The sequence below is a fragment of the Lathamus discolor genome, chromosome 3 (assembly GCF_037157495.1).
Source record: "Lathamus discolor isolate bLatDis1 chromosome 3, bLatDis1.hap1, whole genome shotgun sequence".
NCBI lineage: Eukaryota > Metazoa > Chordata > Aves > Psittaciformes > Psittacidae > Lathamus > Lathamus discolor.
Window position 1 is genome coordinate 33,259,465 of NC_088886.1, and position 24,424 is coordinate 33,283,888.

The 24,424-nt window shown below is 37.2% G+C and overlaps 1 protein-coding gene across 7 annotated transcripts in view; it reads right to left on the bottom strand.

The window, feature by feature from the left end:
• NAALADL2 (N-acetylated alpha-linked acidic dipeptidase like 2) overlaps positions 1-24,424 on the bottom strand; it is a 672,041-nt gene that overhangs the window by 620,828 nt on the left and 26,789 nt on the right. For 6 of the 7 annotated variants that reach the window (XM_065674551.1, XM_065674552.1, XM_065674548.1 and 3 more), the window contains exon 2: positions 22,213-22,271. The gene's annotated coding sequence lies outside the window, so the exon portion shown is untranslated. Of the gene's footprint in view, positions 1-21,214; positions 21,231-22,212; positions 22,272-24,424 lie in introns of those variants that run through there. The other variant, XM_065674553.1, reaches the window with a different exon arrangement.

Here is a 24,424-nt window from a genome sequence, read left to right on the forward strand (position 1 = left end):
CATTGTCTAAAGTAATATTATGCCCTGAAGACTCCACTAAGAACGTCCAGACTAACTACCCGTCGAGTAGCTGAAGGCACTCGATTGGGCAGCCACCAGCTGGAGGGGATTATAGTTCACAAATGCTGCCAGTATCAGTGAGACAGCAAGCAGCAGACAGTTCATTTTACAAAAACTTAATGGAGTGTATGGCCCTGGCTGCCTAATACAAGCACTGTCAAGGCACCTAAGCAAAAAGTCTCAGCTGTCACTCCTGACAAGCTGAGCAGAATTATTTGTCACACTAGAATAGATAAGAGACCATAGAGTGGTGTATGGTAAGATTCCCATACATCTCCATGCTGCAGTCTCAGACAGTGGGCATATGGCTTCCTCCAATACACTGGCAGTATAATGTAATCTTACTGCAAGGCAGTATGGTTATTCTTTCATCTTTGTATTTTCACTATATTAGCTTCCTTTTTGCTTAGTGTTTTACATCTTCTAATTAAGTGGTCTCTGATTTCGCCTTCATATTTTCTGAAAAGGACAGCATGCAAACCCCCTGAATAATCTCCAGGTCATTAGCTGGTGTAGCCCATGTCATCAATACACCAAGTTATACCAGTTTAAAAACTAGCCTGATGCATCTATTCTAGAATATAAAAGCTTTCATCTGGATGTTTCTTCTAACCCACCAAAAAGGCTATAATTTATTATCTTTTACAGAGACTTCCAAACAGCTCATTCTTTCCCTGCTAGCGTTTACACACCAAAGCTCTCCTTATCCACAGTACTGATTGTGCAGAGTCTACTTCTTTAGGATATATACTGTCCTCCTATACTCAAAAGCATTGCCTTAAAAATCTGATATTCCTCACAATGGACTAGAAATTAATGCTTTCATTTATCAGCATTTACCCTGCAAAACCAAGTTGACAGTAACACTGAAGAACTGTAACCAAAAAAGTGAACATTCCTCTACAAACTCATCAATTACTCAAAACTCAAGTAAAAGTTATTCAGTCAGAAACTATGAAGCAAACTACTTTGGCCAGAAGCCAGATAGCTGTATCTCATGCACAGGTCTTGATCTAGTCCTAGTATCTATTATAATGTATTTAAGTTGCATAACTACTACTATATTGCACTACCAAAGCCTTCATAACATTGTTTTCTTTTCCATCAGCCTGCTACAGCTCATCAAATCTAATATGAGAGTTATTTCAGACAAATGACTTTTTACAGAATGATTCTTTGCAATAAACCACAGTAGAGATCAGGTTCTCAATAAAGGCCTCCTAATGTTAACATAACACGTATAGCAGCATTACTGCCCGACTAAGTCACATCCAGTGCCCTGCCAGACAAACGCAGGTGGGTCTATATTCTCCAGGCTTCTGATCATACCATTTATCTGACTGGTGTACATCGAAAATAAATTCTACAGGTGATGGAACTGCTCTAACATTTATACAACACCTTGTAAAAACAGGGGCCTGAACTGGAACATAGTCGAGTACTCCAAATTTTCCTGTAATGCCAACAAATATTCAAGCCTTAAAGACAGAATATACTGTCAAGGAGTGTTTTTCAGAATGTAAGTAAGTAGGCTATAGATCTATTATAATTTAGAATCATTGCAATCAATTCATTGTCAGATATGGAGAGCAATGAAGCAGCTAGAAATGTTACTATTTGGGAACATTCTTATTTTTTAATTATTTTAACACATTGAGTATATAAATGAAAATGGGGAAGGTATGCCCATCTGAACTTTAGAGAAGGTTGCTATATTTGAGAATATAGTTTTACTTGGAGTTTACTTCCAAACAAAATGTTATCTCAGAATCAAATTTCAAATGTCTGTGAATATATTGTAAAAACTAGTATAATGAATGTCATTTATGAATTCTAGTCTCAACAATCGATGACCATACAAGAAAAATGCCTGCAAGACAGTGCTTTGTATTCAGCAAAGGGTTCATCCAGGACCAACAGTTAGTTTGGTGTATCCAGAAGGTAAACTACTTAGTGTTAAAAACTTTGTTACTGTACCTCTGTTTTTAATCCATGCAGATTGTCCATGCTGATTCACTCAAGACTAAGTCGTGGGAGAGTGAGGGGGGGAGGGAGGACCACCTAAAACCATGCTCATTTGGGGATGAAGTAATTTAAGACAGCACCACTACCAAGGATTTATGCTCACAATATCATGCCAAAATTCTATATGAACATTTTCTAAAATTATTTTAAAACAGATATTGTCAAACGCCGATATATGCATGATTTTCTGCAAGTAGCGTTGAGTAACCAATTTGTCATTCACAAAAAGGTTGATGCCAAGCCTGAAAATAAGCGCCAATAAAGAATGTATTTTAAAGCCACTCTCTCAGCCCACTCTTAACTCATTAACACTGGCAACCATTATCACATGCAGATATACAACCTTAAGATCTATGCAAATTGCAAAGGAACCATTCAACAGGTTGGATCCTAAGATCACTACAACAGAAACATAACAGCGTAAGTTCGAAGTTACAAATCTCCTTCTAGTCAACACAAAACCCGTTCCTTCACAGAGGTCTTACTCAAAGTTTTTAAAAAAGAATCTTAAGGAAGAATGAAGTAATAGCAAGAAATGAAAGCAGTAATACAGGCTGAGTCAAGTCATTAACGGCTGTCAGACAAGGATGAGAAGAAAACTGTGTAAGTGACATGAAATAAGCTAATAGAGGCAAGGCTGCCTATACTGTACAAACGCTAGCTTTGCTTGCTTGTTCCTGCCACATCTTGCTTTACATCTAGGGCCCACTACTAAACTGTCAGATGGCATGAAGCAGTGCTACTTCTTACATGCAATCTGAAAAACACTATGAGGTTATCACTGGATGTGACCTTATCACCACATTTCAGCATTTAACAGATGCTACAAAGATGATGGGGACTCCGTTCTTAAAAGGGGTCACATGGAGAAGATGAGGGGTAATGGGTACAAGTTACTCCTGGGGAGATTCCAGTTGGACACCCGAAGAAATTTTTCACCATGAAAACAATCAGCCATTGGCATAGTCTCTCCAGGGAAGTGGTGGACTTCCCAGTGTTGGACACTAAAGATTCCGCTAGGCAAGAAGCTGGGACATCTTGTCTAGAAGGTGCTTTTGCCAAAAAAGGTTGGACCAGATGACCCTTGAGATCCCTTCCAATGTGGTATTCTAGAACACTATGAAGTACTTTGCCACACTATTCCTAGACAATAGAACAGTTCCTTTACCCCCAAGGCAGTTCTTTTCACACTAGTTTTCAAGGAAAAACATACACATTTCTCGAAATGTTTTTTCCTGGCAAAAGCACTAGAAACTACAATTACTGAAATGTTAGAAAGAAAGGAAAAAGCCCAAATGAATAGAAAGCAGCTAAAAGCATCATTATCTAGTCTTCTATTTCATACTTATTAAATTGTGGCGTTTGTTACTTTTTCCACTGAAATTAAAAAAGGAAACTTCAGCTTGTCACCTCATCTCACAAAGACCTTCCCCACTTCTGAATAGACAATGGGAATTTCTATATTATTCCCTGCACACTGTAGGAGTGTAACAAATTTTTCATTTCATTTGCAGTAAGGAATCTACATGTTACAGAGATGAAGCCCGACAAAACAACTGCTAGGTATTACTCTTCTACACACAAATATACCTACATTACACACAAATATACGTATATCTACAAAAATCAGGCCAAGAATCTTCCTTAAGACAAAAAGCACAAAGAAGGAAAAATGTGTCATCACTGGAGCTGAGAGCCATTTACTATGGCTGAAATTCATTCATCCCAACCAATCCCTCAAAAGACAGTCACACACTCACACAGATCCTGAACAGAGTTAATTTTGCTTCCCAGCTGCCATCAGATTGCTCCAACAAAATCAGCTCCTTCCTTACTAAAGGACTGAAAGGTGCACTGGGCTTCAGAATGCAAGCTTTAACATTCATGACCAAGAAACTGATCTACTGATGATGAGGAAGCAAAACCTAACAGTGTACTAAGTTTTGGCATCACAAAATTGGTACTCTGAATTTGCAGAATCAAGGCATGGCAGCAGGAGAAGAAAAAAAAAAACTCATTCTAATTTTCATTCCTGATTAATCTAAGCAATAGATGCATTCAGTAAAGGCAGATGCTTTCTAATTCACACTGTTGGAAGTGCTTAACAAGTGAGCAGCTAACCTACTTAATGGGTGCTCAGAAGACCTAAAAAAGCCAGCACAGACAGCACTACATTTCATTAACTCACACTTCAAGAAAGCCCTGCCACTATAGGATCAGAAAATCATATTTTGAATGTAGTTAATCAGCCATACAATAAGAACAAAGAGGGAAAACCATAAAAATAAATGCAAGTATTTCAAAAGTGTTTCAATGTAATACTAATTTTGGAAAAGACCTAGGCTTCAGTTTTATTCACTGATAAGTGAAACCCTCCCTACCAATTTAGGCAATCAGTTAACAATGTTATATCATACTTCCTAAGCAGATATCATTTAACTCAATCTCACAGACCAAGAAAACAAGATTACAACATAATAATTACACAGAAATGCATAACATCAAATAGGCAAAGATAACCACATAATACAACAGAAAATTAAGAAGGTTAAACCAGTAGCAATTTAATCAAAACCAAAGTAACAAAATAAGCATAAAGTTACAAATTACAACGTTAATTCAACTTCTAAATATAAACACTGATTTTTGTCTTCTATAAACACAAAAGACCAATTAAGACAAGCTTTGTCAGTAAATAACCTGCAACAAGAATCAATGCACATTCATGAACCTTCTGATCCACTCATTTTTCCCTTTTCCCCATCAGCTTCAAAATAAGGATTCTGAGGCATCTACTCAGAACCACTTAGTAAGCTTGCACTGCAAGATTTCAGGAACTATATATGTTGGAATAAGTGAAGTGCAACATGTTAACTGCACCATAAAAACAGCAAGACTGACATTCACAGTTGTAGCAATTCATCTAGATAGCACTATAGTATATCTTCATTTTGACATGTTAAGATATATTGTGTGTATATATATATATGTGTGTATATATATATAGTTTAGACCTTGTTCTAAAAAATAAAGAGTTGAAAATTCTAAAAACTTGCTGCATGCTGGTGAAATAGTTCCACAATTCCATTTATACAGTGAAAGGAGAACATTAAACCTTAAGCTCCTTGATTCCATGCCGAAATATAGATAAAGCTTTGCTGGTTGCTTTGGAGTCAAAAACAAGAAAGCCTCTTTTGATTAAGAAAGAATGTCAAATTGCAGCAGCAGGGCCATTTACATGGCTGCGTTATCCCATCCTAAAGATCCTGTCACTAACTCTGCTCAGCCTGACATACACAAAAGGGCAGTGAGCCCTGAGTGAGTTCTTCTTGTCACTTGACTGACAGCTAGTGAAGACTGCAAGACAGTCTGCTGGAAAACTGCACTAGGGATAAAAAAGGTAAGCAGAACACATCACTGAAATCACTACTCTGTCCCACATCTCATCCCAAATTTCACAAATTCATAATTACTAGAGCTTCGGGAGACAAGGGAAAGGAGAAAATAGAATGGTTTACCTGGAAAATGAGAAAGCAGTAAGTAAAGCAGAAGACTTCTTCCACTTTTCAATATCCTAGCTATTTCCGAGCTTTAATCGGCCATCTCCTCCCCTAAAATCTGCCATGCAAAGAAAGGCATATCCCAGAAAGGAATTTTTAACTCCAGCTCCTAGTGGACCAAACTGATACATTTTAGCCTGTTTCATTTTAATAAATGCAGTGATTTTAATCACATTTTTTCAGAGAGCAGGAGATTAAAGAAGTAAATGAAACATTAAATTAAGGTATCACTGGGAATTGAAAATGTAATTTTATGTTATTATCAGTGGTATATTATGAATGAAGAATACGCTATATGTAATTAATATGCAGCACAATATGAACAGCATTTGAGAAAAATGAATTTCATATGTAGGACAGAAAGGTCATGAATTCTTAAACCCAATTCAATTTGCTTTACTCTGTTCAATTTTCCCACTGGCATCTGTTTAAATATTTCCAGGTATGGAAAAAGTCACTACGAGATTCTGACATATTTTAAGGCAATAAGGGTTTGTAACAGTCAACCCAGTGTATTTCCTATACAAATCAAGACACTACTCCTGTAACCCTGTTTTCATTTGAGCAGCTGCTGCCTACATAGAGCTACATGGAAAGCAACAGGACAAAGACCAGCAGTTCATAAGTCAAACAGTAAAATTATATCACTAATTTCAAATGTTGAAATACTCTTAAAATTTAAACACTTATCTAAGATTACAATTCATTATTCAGAGTCACTAACCAATGTACATTTTCATAAGCCACTAACTGTTCTGTTCGAAGGTATTTTGAGGTAGAGGATAGGAGGTAATGTCTTATCAGACTAGCAGTATATTTCACCTTTAAGTATCACCAAGGGGAACAGCAAAAGTAGCCAGGAAAAATAAATATGCTGCATCCTAAAGAAAGCCTGTTGATGTAAAAACATTTGCATTTACACTTATTTGAAATTATGTTTCCATGATCAATATACCAGAGAAACTGTCACTTTGCCCAACTTCAGCATTTTTTGTGTAACACTGATATGTGACAAACAGTCCAGGAAAGTGACTCTCCCCTGTTACTCTGCTCTTGTGAGACCCCACCTACAGTACTGCATCCAGCTCTGAGGCCAAGAGGGTTGTGGAACACAAGAGGGATGTGGAACTGTTGGAGCACGTCCAGAGGAGGGCCACGACAATGCTCAGAGGGCTGAAGCACCCCTCCTATAGAGACAGGCCGAGAGAGTTGGGCTTGTTCAGCCTGCAGAAGAGAAGCCTGCGTGGAAATCTTAGAGCAGCCTTCCAGCACCTGAAGGGGGCCTGCAAGAAGTCAAGAGAGGGACTTTTTATAAATGTAGTGACAGGACACAGGGGAATGGCTTTAAGCTGAAAGAGGATAGAAATAAGGAAGATATTCCTTACTGTAAGGGTGGTTAGACACTGGAACAGGTTTCCCAGAGAGCTTCTGAGGTGTTCAAGGCCAGGATGTATGGGGCTTTGAGAAACCCGGTCTAGTGGATGGTGCTCCGTCCCATAGTAAGGAAGGCTGGAGATGGATGATCCTTAAGGTCCCTTACAACCCAAACAGTTCTGTGATTCTATGAATACCACTAAGGATTCAATCATGCTCCTTCTGAGCACTGAAAGTTTTCCTTAGCTCACTAAAGTACATCCAAAGATTACCACATAAGTTTTGAATTCATAGATATTTGAAAGTCTTCAGAAAACAAATAGCCAACATAAAGATTTCTTTTATTGCCACTTGACTCCACTCAGGTGCAACAGTACTTAAACTAAGTGCAGGTGTGTACACTGCCACGTTCAAACATCGTGGTATGCACCTGGGAGCCAATTTCTGACTCCTTAACCTTCCCTTTCCTAGTCATACCCTTTTCTTCTTGTCCAGGCAACCAGACTCTTTAAGCACACTGGAACTCAAAAACTGTATGCATGGAGTCCTGCTTTGTATACTCAATACATATGGAAGGAAAAAGACACATTAGTTTTTCAAATCTCATTGCCAAAATTGCAACAATCAAGTCTATGTGTTAGAGAAGGGGGAGGGGTTGGGGGATGTGGAGGGTGTTTTCAAAAAGATAAATCAATGTAACTTTCAAGTCCACATGAAACCAGAAATATGTTCATTGGTTGCCTAAAGCCACACATTTTATCCATCCAGTCTTACTGCATAGATTCACTATTTGTTTATGCTACCCTATGTAATCTATTGACATTTCTAATACATCCCGTTTCATGCTGCTTCATATGTACTCAACTGAATGTTAGGTTTTGACAAACAGCATTTATCAATGGCAACTTCAAGCACCTAGACTGACTTTTTACATCGAACAGGCTGAAGAATTTAAGTCAGAAATGTCTGCACTGAGCCTACATGCATCTAGCTGAGATAGATCTCATCTTCTAGAGTGATATACAACCTTCATTTAAATATTTAAAACCAATAGCAATACCATAATTTGGTTAATTTAGTGTTTTGAATTTCTCTCTTTGTAACTGTGGCCCTCAGATCCACAAAACTAGTTGACTAATTTCTTCCATACATTGCGGACATAGGTCAAATTTGCAACTTGACACCCAAGGTTCACACATTTGATAAATCCTCTCAATTTCAGAGGACAATTATAACTTCCTGTTAGTTCTAAGACCCAATATTAGACCCAAATTTTCCTTCTGTGCAAAAAGAAACAGAGATGCTTACATCAAACAAGTTCTATAAAGCCAGCTAATTTACCCATGAATAAATAATGCACAGCAAAAGCAGTAAGAATCGAGTATTACTAACTACCGAAGATAAACTGGCAGATTCCCTACTCACAAGTATTATTTGCAGCTCTGAGATCAATAATTCTGTGTTTAAGTTTGCCAGGTTATAACATTACACCTCATGAATCAAACTTCTTAACATAGATACCAAAGAAGATGCAGTTTCAAGAGTCTCATGAAGGGCGGTTTGTGAAGTACTTTTTCAGGGGTCAGCTCTATTATACATTTAAATACACTATTTTTTCTAAAAAAAAAAAAAAAAAAAAAAGGAAACATCACTGATACATTTGCAAAATTCCAAGTGCAGGAATTTGATTTTAAAGTTACAAAATCAGTTGCATGTTCTGACATATAACCACAGACACCATATTTATGCCATGCAGTTGCACAGCTGAGAAAAAAAATATTATGCTTAAAAAATCTCTCGGGGACCAAGGTGACACTGACCTCATACAGCGAGAATTACTTACATGGTTCTGTTCATTAACTTCCAAGTACAGTAGGTTTGAACAATTATCTGTTTCGCAGCTCTCATGAAGAGGACCACCTCACCATCTCTCTCATTTTGGATGTTTACTGAGCCATGAACTAAGTGTCCTCAGGCTGCCACATATCTCTGTATGTTCTAGTTTCACCCATCACAGTAAGAGATGATCTACCCAAGCATGAGAGCAAGAAACTTAGATAATACTTAAATTATATTACTAAATGTATTTCCTGGATCAGAAACAACTAAGTTAACATTCAAAGGAAGTATTTGACAAGTAGACAAAAGAATTTACCTGAACACATTTCCTTTATTTTGCTGCTGTAAGCCTCTTTTTCATTATGTTACAGGCATTAACATATTTATGTACAATATCTCTGCTTCACATGTTGATTGTTCCAATGCATTCTTGGTTAAGTCATATTACTCCTACTCAGAAAAGAGAAATAGTTCTTCTTTTTTAAAACTAAGGGTGACTGCATGCTAAAGAGATTTTCTTGAGGAAATTAGATGGTTCTGAACATTTTGAATGCAAATTTTAAGCCACAAAGCTTTTATTTTTCAAAGCATTTAGCTATAATTTGCCTTTACCTTATTCCTTATTACTGCAATTACTTTAGATTATCAAGTTTAAGAGAAAAAAAAAAACCAGTACCATAAAACTGCAAGCAAAAGGCAGTAAAATATTTTCAGTGATTAAGCTTTGCGTTTGAAATTCATATTCACATCTCATTCGACAACCTAAGAGCAAACAGGAAATCTGCGGATTAACAAATTTTTCCAGGTGAAGCATATTTTAATAAATGTCTTCTAAGATATGTACTTACTGCTTGCCTTTTTAATTCTTTACTCCTGTAAAGAGCTATAAAGAAACACAGTGTGTTTAACTGATCAAAGATATCTGCTTACTCAGCCTAAATATAGTTTAAATTTTTTCCTTAATCCAGCTCTTACGACTCAAGGATTCTCAGATAAAAACGAGTGAATATATTATGACTTGATAATAAACCCATATATGGAAACTATTTAACTACTGAAAATAATATTAATTGGTGTTACATTCACAGTTGAGGTGTGCTACCAGAATGTACACAAGCACAAATTATTTGGAGCAGAGGATAGGCAGTGATTTTGAAATGCTGATAAGAAACACCAGGGATATGAGAGAGCAGAGGGGAAAAAAAAAAAAAAATATATCAATGTGCTGATTGTCAAAAAGAGAGAAATCTTTTAGAGCAAAGCATCCAGAATAAGACTTTCAGTAAAAACAGAAATAAGCAGTTAGCAGAATAAAGTGTGTGAATCTAAGGTGTTTTACAGAAAACCTAATTTTTCAGTCGTGCAGTGCACTGAACATCAAGCCAGCTTTCTACAACACAGTACCTACAGATTCACACGGTTTACCACAGGCCAGCTAAGTGCATCTCCCATAGTAATCAATAAGCATTTTGTCACTGGACTGGGGTCATGGAAAGCAATACCAAATAAAACAACAGTTTTATTCTTCTTAAACTAGAAGAATTATAAGTTAGTTAACATTCACAGCAGTAATAACACCACAAGTAGCTTTTGCTATCTGGAGTTTGGGGACAAAAGCAAACCAACATTTTAATTTGAAATAATATTTAAGATGCAAGAGATACTATAAAGTAACAGTTTGAACTTCAAAGTCACAAAAGCTTCAATACAAAGTTTCACTTTTCTGCTAATATTTTCCATGCACCATCTATTGTGATGCGTCCTTTCAAGCTTCACTCAAACTGTAAAACAAACAAAAAAACAAAATCAAACCAAACCAAACTTAGAAATCAACTGCAAATGAACTCAATTCTAATGCAAATTACCACAAATTATAATATCCATTTATTCCCCTAAGATTAATGAAATGCAACATCAAAAGTGACATGTATCAGAAACTTGTGCCTGTGTCCTCACATGGAGGTCCCTGTAGAAGGGAAGCTGAGTGAACAATAAAACTCTTTCCCATTTCCTACTGTGCCACAGCACAGACAGGTCTAAAACTTCTTGTCATGGAAAAAAACAACAACAGGAAGAAGCAACCGAGGCTACAAGGGTGGTTTTCCACAAAATAGAAATTCAGATACTCACACATAGACAGGAAGAGTTATCATTTTAAAAAGTTTAGCCTGCTTTAGATAGCAGTATCAAAACACTACAGGCATTACAACCATAATGCACATGCAGCTATATCATCTATTTATTTTTGCTGTACTGTCCTCTCTGAAACTGGGGCAAGGGTTGGTCTTGATTTCTCTCCCACCCATGTGCAAGCTTAAGGCTGGAGGAGAAAAGATCTTGCAGTTTAACTACCACGACTGAGCAATACTAAAATTAATATACTTATTTCTTTACAAAGAGAACCTGCTTAGGAACCTGATCTTACTTTTTGTTATACTGATCCAAGTTAGAAGTAAACTCATTAGAGGTAAACAACTACTCTGTAAATAAAAGAAGATTTAAAGTAGTATCGTAGTAATTCCCTACTGTTGCAGTATGAGGCAGATCATGTCATATAAATTTAAACCGATTTGTTTCAATGTAAACCACTAATGCAATATAGCATCAACAAAAGGAGCTGTTCTGAAATAAGATCTTTTCAATTAAACATATATAGGATTTTGCTGATACTAATTTTTTTAAGACACCAGGTTTGTTACATTATCAAGTAAGACATCTTAAGACCAGAACCTAAGGATTACACACCTAAAGCAAATAAAGTTAGTCTTTTAGAATTCAAGATATAAGTTCTGTTCAAATCCAATTTCATCTATTATAATTAATGGATCATAGAAGAGTAGTTACTAAATACATTAATGACATTTTTATACAGTCATGAAAATTATATTGTCATAGGAGTCTTACATACAAAACCAATGGACTATAAAGCTTCATTGTTTCAGTACGTAATACTGGAATTAGATCATTTCTTTCCTAAATAGATTATTCCAGGCTGACCTTCACAGAAACAAGAAAAAGGATTTCTACCTGTAGGTACATGAACAATACACCTGGTGTATACATATATACACACATTAGTAAAGCCATCTATATTTCTAGGAGCTGTTAATTGTTTCATCTTCATTCAGGAACCATTTTTCCTTATAAAAGAGGAAGACAACAAATTTATTTCACTAGTTTTCTTTTAGAAAAGGAATTAAAAGGCACCATACAAAACCTGATCTGCATTTCCTATGTTTCACATCAGGGTAGATTCTACATTTGGGTGCAACACAGAAGCTGTCGATTTAGGTTCCAGCTTGGGAGTTCCTAGCTAATGATGCCTACCTGGATTGTTGAATAGACTGTTGCACTCTTCAACAGTCTGTTCTACTTTAAAGCCAATCAGACTACTGATTCCAGTTTACTTCTTTTTGAACAGGAGACACTACAAAAGAAGAACCAACAGCCCTAAGAAAAATTATCCCTGTAAAGCTACAAGTTTTTATTAGGATAACAGAATGGTTTGGGTTGGAAGGAACTTAAAGACCATTCAGTTCCAACCCCCTTGCAACAGGCAGGGACATTTTCCACTAGACCAGTTTGCTCAAAGCCCCATCCAACCTGGCCTTGAACACTTCCAGGGATAGGGCAGCCACGGCTTCTATGGGAAACCTGTTCCAGTGTCCAACCACCCTCACAGTGAATTTCTTCCTCATGTCTAATCTAAACCTCCCTTCTTTCAGTTTAAAGCCAATCCCCCATGTGCTGTCACTACATGCCCTTGTAAAAAGTTCCTCTCCAGATTCTTGCAGGTCCCCTTCAGATACTGGAAGGCTGCTCTAAGGTCTCCATGCAGCCTTCTCTGCAGACTGAACCAGCCAAACTGTCTCAGCCTGTCTCTATAGGAGAGGTGCTCCAGCCCTTTGAGCACTGTTGTGGCCCTCTTCTGGATGTGCTCCAACAGTTCCACATCCCTCTTGTGTTCCACGACCCTCTTGGCCTCAGAGCTGGATGCAGTACTGTAGGTGGGGTCTCACAAGAGCAGAGTAGTAGGGTATAACCACCTCCTTCAACCTACTGAACACTCTCCGCTGGATTCAACCAAAGATACAGTCAGCTTTCTGGGCCACAAGCACACACTGCCAGGTCATGTTGAGCTTCTCACCAACCAACATCCCCAGGTCTTTCTCCTCAGGGCTCTTCTCAACAAGCTCTCCACCCAACCTCTATCTGTGCCTGGGATTGCACCAACCCAGGTACAGGGACCTTACATTTGGACTTGTTGAACTTCATTAAATTTGCACTGACTCACCTCTCAAGGCTGTCCAGGTCCCTCTGGATGGCATCCCTTCCCCCAGTGTGTGGACCGCACCATACAGCTTGGTGTCGTCAGCAAACTTGCTGAAGGTCCACTCAATCCCACCACATCGCTGACAAAGATTGATCTGGCCAGGAAGGCAGAAACTGAGCACAGCATGCCTGCTCACTGTCTGCTCCTGAGCTCCCGCTAAGTGCACAAATCTTGATCGCCAGAAGAGGCAACATTTTTAAATTCATCTGAGCCCCTTGTTGCACTCCGTCATCATTTCCTTCACGTGCTTGGCTAAAAATGAGGCACCTTAATGTCTTCAACATGACTTAAGTTTTGAACAGTTACAAAAGCCGAACAATTTAGACTGACTGGAACCTGCATGCATCACAATCTCTACACTAATACTCTTCATTCTGTGCTTTACTCAGATGTTAAATATGTTTCATTAACATTAGGATTTTTTCCTCTATTTTTTAAACAAATATTATGAAATTCTATTTTCAATGAAGTAACAGAGCCTGTGAAGACAGCTTTATAACCCTTTGCCTTTTATTGCTTGAATGAAATAAATATGGTGAGCCAACACCATAACACACTATTTTAAAAAGGTATATCTGGTAATTTAACAGCTAACACAGCAAAGCAACCTGGCAGCATCACATTCTTGCATATATACATACATATAGACTGACCCAGAAGATGTTACCCAGCATGGGTCCCTGAATCACAGAGGTTTTTCAAGCAATATTGTAGGTACACCTTTTCTGACAAGCCAGAATTGTTTGTAGTAGGATCCCTGCTGCATGTAAGTGCACACCTGGATATGAACTCAAACAACACAACCAGAATGTTAATGTGGGATGCTTCACAACCCCTTTCACAACAGACCCTGTCTGCTCCAATGAAAAATTCAGTACATCTAAAAGGTATAAGAAAATGTCCCTTAATACTTAAAAAACCCCAAACAAATCAGATTTTAATAAATCCTAAACAAGTAATAAAAACAATAATCATACAGTTTTATGGTGGAACCCTACAGTTCAAGCCGAACTTAAAGCTTCATGACTTTGGGGGCACTGCAAAATGCAGATCTGTTCTTGCAAGTTACAATTCTCAGAATTGTCCAACATGCAAGACACGAAAAAACTGATCTCAGACCTTCAGCTGTGTGTGAATGCGTAACAATCAAGATAGATATTCAATGGGATTTTCCCAAAACATCTAGAGTGGTCTACCAAGCTCCAAAGGTTTAAAAGTGTCTGGCTGTTCAAGGATAGTTCAGTATTTAGCATGTTAGCAATTCTGAAAAATGCTACTAGAGACCCCAAGATAACATTGCAACTCAGGTCCTTGGAAGCTTTGCTTATGCTGAAGTCAAATGGTAATGCATGTACTAGCTCATTACTAGGAAGACAATCCAAGCAGCTGCAGGAACCCTGCTCTCCAGGCCGCAGTCTGAGCCAGGCTGCTGAAAGACAGCCCTGCATAGGAGCCAGAGTGTCTTAGTAGCTCATGCTATTGCCTGAATAGTGTGTTAGGGCAGTTAACATGGGAAAAGACCACAAACTCCTGCCAGCATGACTTCCAAACCAAATCTGCTCTGTCCCCCATAGCTCAATGCAAAAATAAAGCGAGGCTAGGTTCATCAGAGCCTCACTGAGTAAGCTCTTCCTGATGCTCTACTATCCCATCAGAGCACTTGGAAAACTCTGTACAGCTAAGAGAGATGCACAGCTATATATAGCAGTAATCAATAGATTTATCCCCTACTCCATCAAAGCTGTTGTCCAAATCTACAAATCATCACAGCACTGTGCTCCTTTTTGAAAATGTAATATAATAATACAGATTGAGGTCTCTGGATAATTCAATGTAAGGCTGCATTCTTTCTTAGTTAAGAGGATCTGCTTAGGGTATCGTCTTCCAGAATCCACTAAAAGCAAACAGAAGTACTAAGGTAAAACACAACTTTTTGGAAAACACTTATTTCCTCAAATTCAAGCATGCTTCTCACTATGAACCCTGCAACAAACTTCTCCTCAAAACAGCTAAAGAATTGCTACATGTCAATCTAAGTTTCAGAAGCAGAAAGAGAAGGGCTGTGACTCTGCAAAACCATTACTACTGTTCCTGCATTGGAAGGCATTCACAAATTCTGTGGTAATAAATACCACACAGATTAATAAGCAATCCAGATAATAAAAATAAATAAATAAATAATAATAGGAATCACTTGAAACACCCAAGAACTGCTGTGTCCCCTCCACTTGCTTCAAATCCTAGAAGACCATACATTCATGTGGGCAAGGAACAAAAACCTCAAGACCGCAAGTGGCTTCAGTGGCTTTGCGAACCTTAACCTGCCATGAAATCAAGGCCAAGAACATAACCCTATTTGACTGCTGTTTTAGCTCAGTGGTCATTTTACATTTAGCATGTCAAAATCTAACATAGGCAGCCCAGAAAACGTTCACAGGGTCTTTTCCACAGCAGGTAAAAAATCCTGGGATTCCATTCTAAAGAGTTTACAGCATAAACTGATCTCAACAACACAACACACTGAAGATGATGCATCAAGGACAAATGTAAGCTAAGCAACTTTAAAATGTTTTATGATGTTACCTATATTCCAGGTTAATACAAGATTTTTATACCAGTACATTACTGCGTCTGAGACCACTGGAGTTATGCTGCAGCTTCCTTACCAGACTGCGTTATATTTCTTCACAGTTCCTATCTACTTTCAAACTTAAGCAAACCCCAGGGAATGCTGCCTTTCGGTATTTTTGTTGATAGCTTAGCTGCTTTGCCACCATCTCTCTCAAGAGAGCTTGTTAGGTGTAATACCTCTAAGAAAAGGTTTAAGTAACAGTTTGTTCCAAGCCCTGAGAAAAGTAAAAATAATTTTAATTATGTTCTCATTTCAATGCCAGGCCATCTTCTTTACTATGACAACCAACTACATTCTGTACTGCAACAGATTTTGAGAAATAAATGAAAAAACATCTCAGCCTCCTTAAGCTAGGAAGGCAGTTTTATTTATTCAGCAGTAGGTATCTGAAATGCCTATCATAAAGAAGCTATAACATTTGAACAGATACTTCTATTGCAAAAGGAGGCGAGAGTAAAATCTGAAGTACAGCTTGAAGACAAGTTGTAAGAACACCTGCATTTGTCAAGCTCCAGCTGATCTTAAGGTATAGGAAAAACACGAATTAAAAACACCAGAAAAAGAAAAGTAGCAAGCTTTTCCCATTTAGTTGAAGGAACTAGTATCACTGTAAAAGCTACAAAACAAGGTGCTCTCCCTTTTTATTGCAAATGTATTCCTACAAACACTGCAATGTATTCCTACAAACACTGAACCACCAAACTATTCAAAACTAAAATGCCAGGGACCATGTCCCCCATCATCTTCTCAGTCTCTGATAATCACTTTAGTTCTGCCCCAACCCTTTCCTTTATTTCTACTCGTGTCTCAAAATGCGTCTAGTAGGTGGATTTTTCTGTGTGTTTATCCATTAGTTCTCTTCCTCTTAAGATGTGAGCACAGACATAGAAAAGCAAAGAAAGTGGAGTGAACAAGTTTTAGGAGATCCAAAAAGGAATAGAATGTGTTTATTCACCATAAAGGGAAGGAGACAAAAAAAAAAAAAAAAAAAAAAAAAGGAGTGAATTTAGGTTTTTTTGTACAGTACTTCGTAAATGGGAGAATGCAGAGAAGCGTCATCCTGCGTTTTAAAGGAAATGTTCTGAAATGATGTACCAATAAAACTGTATTTAAGATGAAGTAAACTTAGCTCATAAAACTGTATTTCTGAAATACAATCTATACTTTTCTGGAAGAGATTCATCATACAGCTGTTGACAAAAATACTGATAGTACTGACTAGGATGAAAGATCCTATTTAACTGAAAACTTCATACTTTGCAGAAGTAACTGCTAATACAAAGCCCATAGTAAATGTTACACAGTGAACTCAAAAGAAATCCATAAGGTCTGCAGTAGCAAAGTCAGTTACACCAAGTGCAGAGTGTTTTAAGAAGACAACAGGCATAGCTGATTTTGACAGAAACAGGTGGACTTGGGGAAGCAGAGGTGAAAACAACAGGAATACTTGACCATGAAAGAGAAGCTTCCCAAAAAGTTGGACCTGCCTACCTTCCAGTCCCTCCATCCTGTCTTTAAACAATTCATTGAAATCTCAGGCTTTTAAGTTCCATTTTCTGCAAGCCTCACTTATTAGATATTCTCCTTCTTGAAGCTGAAACCTCCGGTAATTTAATTACAGTATTATTTATTTGCTGTGCAGGTGTTTTGCTGGGGGAGGGAAGCTGGGTGATTTGATTTTTTAATCAAAAATTGGGTCATCATTTCTTGGTTATGGCTTTAGCTTTTGTGAAAATAAAACCACTGCAAAATATTTCTCTTGGTGGAGACAAGCTCTTTTCCATAATCACTGAGATGCCTTAGAGCACTGAAAGCGTTCATACTAGGACTGTGAAATATTTTGCTTTGAGCAGTACTGCATCTATGCATACAAACTGAATCTCCAGCAGATGGATTCAAAATGCTACTGAAATCCATCAGAGCTTGGTCATCAACATCAACAGGATGAGGATGGTTTATTCATACAGATATAGCCATATTCTTCCTAATAAAATTTTAAATTTGAATACATAATAATTAAAAAAATAACAGAAAAATAGACAGAACTGAGAATACATTACAAAAAGGAGAAACTTAGCAGCTTGAATAGTTCGATTTACTGATCAGTATTGCTAATCAATTTTAAATGTCATGCTAACCTAGCATTCATGCTTGATCCTCCTACCATTAAAACAAATGTCAAAACTCTCCCTAGACGATTATCTCCTTTGTAGGTCGTAAGATGTAGGAAATACTCCCTTTTGAACTTAGATATGGTACATCTGGAACAGCACAGTTTTAAAGAACAAAGTATACTGAGAAGCCTGTGGGATGCTAACTACACTTCTTCCCTGAAAAACAGCAGGGTCAGAAGGATCTATTTAAGCTTCCATATTTACTTTAATTTTCCAATATTCATATGAGAAATAATGTTCATATACCTTGGCTGCTTTGAAAATTCATCCTGCACACTACTCTAGATTAATTTATTAACTAATCAAATAGTGATCATGCTACCTTGCCTGCAACCAAAGGCTGACTATAGTGTCACACAAATGAGTCATTCATTCTAATTCACACATATGGAGCCCCTACTGCTCTTCTTTGTAAGGCATGTAACCTCCTACAAGAACACAGAAGTATCAACCTGATCAAGGCAGTCAAGGCTGAGCTTAATTTCAGTGTTTCCTTAGACTTCTGATTTTTTGTTGCACATTCCCAAAGCCTTTGATCATAGCTAACTACACCTCAAGGTCTAGTTTATTCTTAAAGAAAAGGGCCTTACTCAGGATGTAACAGGCAAGGGCCTGGTTAACAACTTTCACCACTGCTGATGAAAATATTAATAAAGGAAAGGTTAATGCCCAAATTAATTAAAATGCTAAGTATAAACTGAAACACAGCACAAACACACAAGTCTTGGGGGCTGGAAAGGACCTTTCAAGTGTGATACACTTCATAATGCAACCAGAAAGATGTCCTATATGGGCTCAATAAAAAGACAATAAAATAATGTAATCATTGGTTTCAGAATTCCTGCTATGAGCAGGGGAACAACTCTGTCAGCTCACAGTTTCTTTAAGGCAAAGTACATATCATTTCATGTCAACTTTTAATTTTGAAGCCAATACTTTCACTTCCTATTTGTTTCACACAAAAATCACTAGAAATATGAGCCATTTAGACAGTTTTATAAAATAAATATGCCAGCCTAGAAAAACTATACTTTGTATTAGAGATCATTTCATAGTTCTATAGTCATAGCTCATGGTCAATCATACACTAGTGCAATCAGAAAAGATTAATTAATCTCTCTATGGAATTAATATGCATTAGAGAAGGATTATGTTATGGTCTTATTATTTTATGGCACCTCTAAAGATGATCAACTTTAAACAACTAAACTTTCCGGTTGATGAAAACATTCTCTACTTATGTGTCATTTTTGTACAGCCCAGGTTATCACAATCTATCTCCTGCAAGCAAGTCAAGTTCATACCAATGTTGAAAAACTTAATCATGTCTCTGTAACTAATTCAAGAATATTGAACTGAATTCTTCCCCAAGACAGTGGAAAACAAGGGAAAACCTCTAACTACAGATGCTTGTGGATGGAAGACTGTATTTGCTTCCTTTGTATGAAAACATTGTGTGAAATCTTGGCTCTAATGAACACCACTGGAATCAGTGATAAGTTTGCATAACTTCTTTCTAGCTACAGAACTAGCTACAGAACTTCAAGCTACAGGAGACTCATAGGTGTTTTGTTCAACTATCATTAATTATAGCTATAATTTTCAAAGAAGCCCAAGGACTTGCTTAATAAATAGAGCCAATACTATTAACTCAATGTCAATTCATTGATTTTCTGAACAGTAATGTAAATCTATATGTAGGCATATTTACTTGGGAACAATAATAATTATCATTATTTGTCACTTACACAAATACTACCATTTCATAGGGAAAAAATTAAAATGCATTAGGTCCCGCTGATGCATTGAGCATTGGAAATATTCCCAAGATGCTCTTGCTAAAATAAGGACTTGAGGAAATGTAGTCAAAGACACTTCCCTCCACACTCAAATATACTATGCATAGATGAACATACTACCCGCATTTGGAGTCACTGTTTTGACTAAAGACTCTTTTGTAACCCAGGGGTCAGCATGTGAACTTCCTCCCTTGCCCTTACTCTGCTGATTAAGCGGCAATTACAGTATTTCATTATTAAGCTACTTCATGGCACTTTCCTGTACAGTTTGGGGGATTTCTGATGGTTAATCTCTCTGACCATCATTAACTCGTTACAGCTAGAGGCAACCATGGAAGAATGATCAATTAAGCAAGTGATTAGCCATTTTCTTTGCCCTGTCCAAACCCCTAAAATTAAGTAGTTCAACCTTGACTACCATGCCACAACAAGGAGTAAAACACATTTTACCTCATTATTCCTTTTTGAGTATCAAATCACCTAAAACCAACTCGTTCAGCCATGGCAATGAGGAACTGTACTGATAAAATCAAACGGGTAGTGGAGCTTTGGGGATGCATACAGCTGACAGTGTTGAGCTCTACTTCATTTTCATCTAGGTTTTCCTTCCTTTCTTTACTCTTTATTTACAGTCACAATAATAATTACACAAATATAACAGCCCTGAACTATTTGGTTTAGTCATTGAAATTACGTCATCGGTTTTCACACTGCCAGAACCCATCTTCTGTCTCTGTACTAGATTCACATCTCAGATTTTTTTCTAATACAAACAGAATTATTATCAGCCCACTGCTGACAACTCAGTATTAGGGACTGCCTTCGAAAGCTTTGGTCCAAAGTTTGTACTAACATGTAAACAAGAGAGAGAGTCCAAAGTACAAACTGAGTGAGTACTATAGTATAGAAATAACAAGTTACAATTTTTAGTCGAAAGAATAAAAATTCGAGACTTTCAGGAAAGTTAATGAATATTTTAGATATTAACTTTAAAACTTCTTAAAAAAAAAAAAAAAAAACAAAACAAAGAAACAAAAGTACCTAACACATTTAGTTTTAAGACACAGGTATACCAGAACTGTAAAAGCTGGCTGTAACACTGAAAATGCTCAAACAGCTAATAAATAAGCATACACTAATGCAAAGACATTTCTGCTGCAGTACGAGTAAAGCTAATCCAGGTACATTACAACCCCAGATGAAAGAGAAATAGAAACCTGCATATAGGGCAGGTGACACCCTAAACTGTTCTTGCTTTCCCTCAAAGTCCAATTCATTCCTGGGTTTCCTGGGAATTTCCAATGTACAGAAATGACACCAGTGTGGTTTTCTTCAGTTCTTAGCTTTCTCTCAAAATCTGTTATTAGCAATAGCGATAAAATGCAGCAACTTATTAAAATACACTATGAAAAAAATACCGTGCACTGAAATAGAGACTTCATGCTGTTTGCCAGATTGTGCAATGTGTGTTGAATAGTTGTTGAAGAATCCCTTCAGAAATACCGACACAAAAGATCACAAAATATTTCTATATAGTGCAAATTCATTTTTTTAACGTAGTGGAAAATGGTAAACACCTGTCCTATTACTATATGCAGGTTACACTTCTTGGCCATCACATAAAATGCAAAAAAGACATAAACTACTCAAGTGTAGCATAAGGTCTGTCACTAAAAACCTCCAACTCCTATTTAAAGGATCATGGGCATTGCCATACAAGTTAATGAAGTTTCTTTCACAGCAGATTTAGTCAAACACCCCAGGTATTTTTGATAGCTATCTCAAAACTGAAGTTCAAGGAGAAAATAACTAAGACTTTTCTTTTATTAAAAGTGATAGCAGTTGAGATATTTTCCTGTATCTCAACTATCTCAAGTATTTCTTATAATGAAATATACAGATGCCCATTCTTATGCTAACACTTTAGCGCTAAAAGGGGTTTACTGATATTGCCCATTAGGCTCACTTACCCAGCCAGCAAATACATAAGAAAAACAGCTTATCTTTCAATACATTTACAAGCAGCAATATGCTCTATAATAACCATATAGCATACATTGAAAGAGAACGAGAAATTATAAATATTGAATAACACTATCAATTTAGAAGCATATATTCTTCAGAAACAAACAAAACCACACAGCTATATATATTTTATGTGGCTACTACCGCCGCATGCAACACTGGCAAAGTAATTACCATAATTCACAAATACTTCTGCAGAAGAAAGTAAGGAATAAATCTGTTATGTTAGTTGCATTCTCCAGCGTGGACTGTGTTAGGCAGCTTTGATACACATTCATTCAGGTAATTGGTAAGAGTTTCTAGCATTTTAATCCTTTATAAGCACTGAAAAGTCAATCATATTTTACTGTTGTGCAAATATTAACAAAAAATCATAATCCAGGGAGCTTACCCTGGGTCAACAGGAAGAAGGCCAGAACCAAAGCTATTTCCAATGTCCAGACAACAGATCTGAAAAAGAGAATAACAAAGGGTTTGTGACAAAGCTGACACAGAGTACTCTGAAAGGAGCAAAATCAATTGTGACATTTTTCATTTATTTGTAAATGCCTCTTTGGCAGTATGCTCACTCAAAACGACAGTTGACTCTTACAGAATAGGGGAGGTGACGGTAAAATAGAGGAATTGTGACAGTTGCTTTAATGAGATTCTGCATTAGGACCACTCTACCACTTTCCCTCAACGAGGAGTATGCCCTTCACTTTCAATCTTACATCCTCCAATTTGAAAAGCATTAACCCTATGAAAAACTCTACTCGGCCTCCTCTAATCAGCATCACAGCTCTTCTATCTTCCTTGCTATCTCACGGACATTTATGGAGCCCACCACAACTTTAAATATGTATAAGTAGCATAGAGCAAATTAAACTTCAACTTAATACTATTACTTTAATCAAAGTCTAGTTGCAGTGCGTGATGAGGGGAGAAGACTCTCAGCACAGACCTTAACTGATAGTAGGAAAGAGCACAAGCCCACAGAGCATCCCTTCCTACTCTAGGAAGCAGACAGGTAATTTTATGAACTGTAACAATGTGCACCATGACACCAAATATTTCAGGAAGATTACATTGGAGGAGGATCTAATGCCTAAGCGTGCTCATTCTGAAATACCTCCAACCTGACCCATTTTATTCTCAAGTTTTCCAAAAATAACACTTTTCTGTTGTTCAAATTTGTTTTCTAGGAATATATCACATATATTTCAATTGAACCAGATAACAGTACTGAATGTATCATGGTAGCCTCAGGTTGCACTGAAATTAGTATTTTATCCTATGTTAATATCATTAAAACATTTGTTATTACAACAGTCAGATTTGTGGCGGAAGGCAGGGGAAAACAAAACAAAACAAAAAAAAAGCAAGAAAGACCACCTTGAATCCTAGGCTCTTTGTATGCAATCCCAGCTTTTCTGAGCAACGAAGCTGATGAAGGGTCTGTAGCCCAAGCCTTAAGAAGAACAGCTGAGGGAACTGGGGTTGTTTATCCTGGAGAAAAGAAGGCTGAGGGGAGACCTTGTTCCTCTCTACAACTACCTGAAAGGAGGCTGTAGCAAGGTAGGGGTTGGTCTCTTCCCCCAGGTAACAAGCAATAGGACAAGAGGAAAGGGCCTCAAGGTGTGCAGGGGAGGTTTAGATTGGGTATTAGAAAAGATGTCTTGATTTATTTCCTTCAAAAAAGCTCACGTTTTATAGTATGACAAACTATGGTAAAAGAAACATTTTTGGCACCTTCAATTTGAGGATGCAGACTAAAAATGTAACTTTGAAGTCTTTTGCAATATCCTTCCTGGTATAGAAGATCCTTTTTTAAAAAGTCTCGAGAGAAACAAAGGACTATGATTCACCTTCAGTATTAGCTTGTATTTTCTTTTACTGATGATTCACTTTTTATGGAAACATTTTAAAACTAGCCTAAGAAAGCCTAGTGCAACATTAAATCACGTACTGAGCATATCAATGTGAGTTAACAAAAAAAATATAGTACACTTCAAAACAAATTCTGTCAGTTTCTTCTGACTGGTATCAAACCTCTAAGTTAAAAGGCCCTTCATATTTCATTCTTAGAAATACACAGTTACTCCTGGCAACCTTTCTCATTTGGACAGAAAGCAGAAAAGGACAGATTCTGACCTCTGCTCCAGTATGGGAGCACCAATGAAAAATAATGAAGTCCACGTGCATTTACTCTAGCAAGGAAAAAAAAATAATTACTATTTAGCTCCAAGGAAGGCTGTTTTATAATTCAGACAGGTGATCTGGAGGCACAGCAGAGCAATAATGGCTAACATCACATACTAAAGGGAGTATAAATTTTAATGATACCACTCATAAACCCCACATTTTAAAGGTTACAAAACAGAAACAACCTTACGAAGAAAACCCATAAATCATTCAAGGTGTTTGGTTCCTACTCCTTAGCTAGTTTAAGAATTAACACCCTGTCCATCACTGAACTAGAATATGCTGTACTTACTTAGGAAGGACTGAAAAGGACTGTAACATTAGAGTCCAGCAAGCATGTTGCTTTTTTTAGAAACACAATATGCATAATCGTTTATACGTTCACTGATTTATTCACTGCTCAATGAAATTAAACAAAG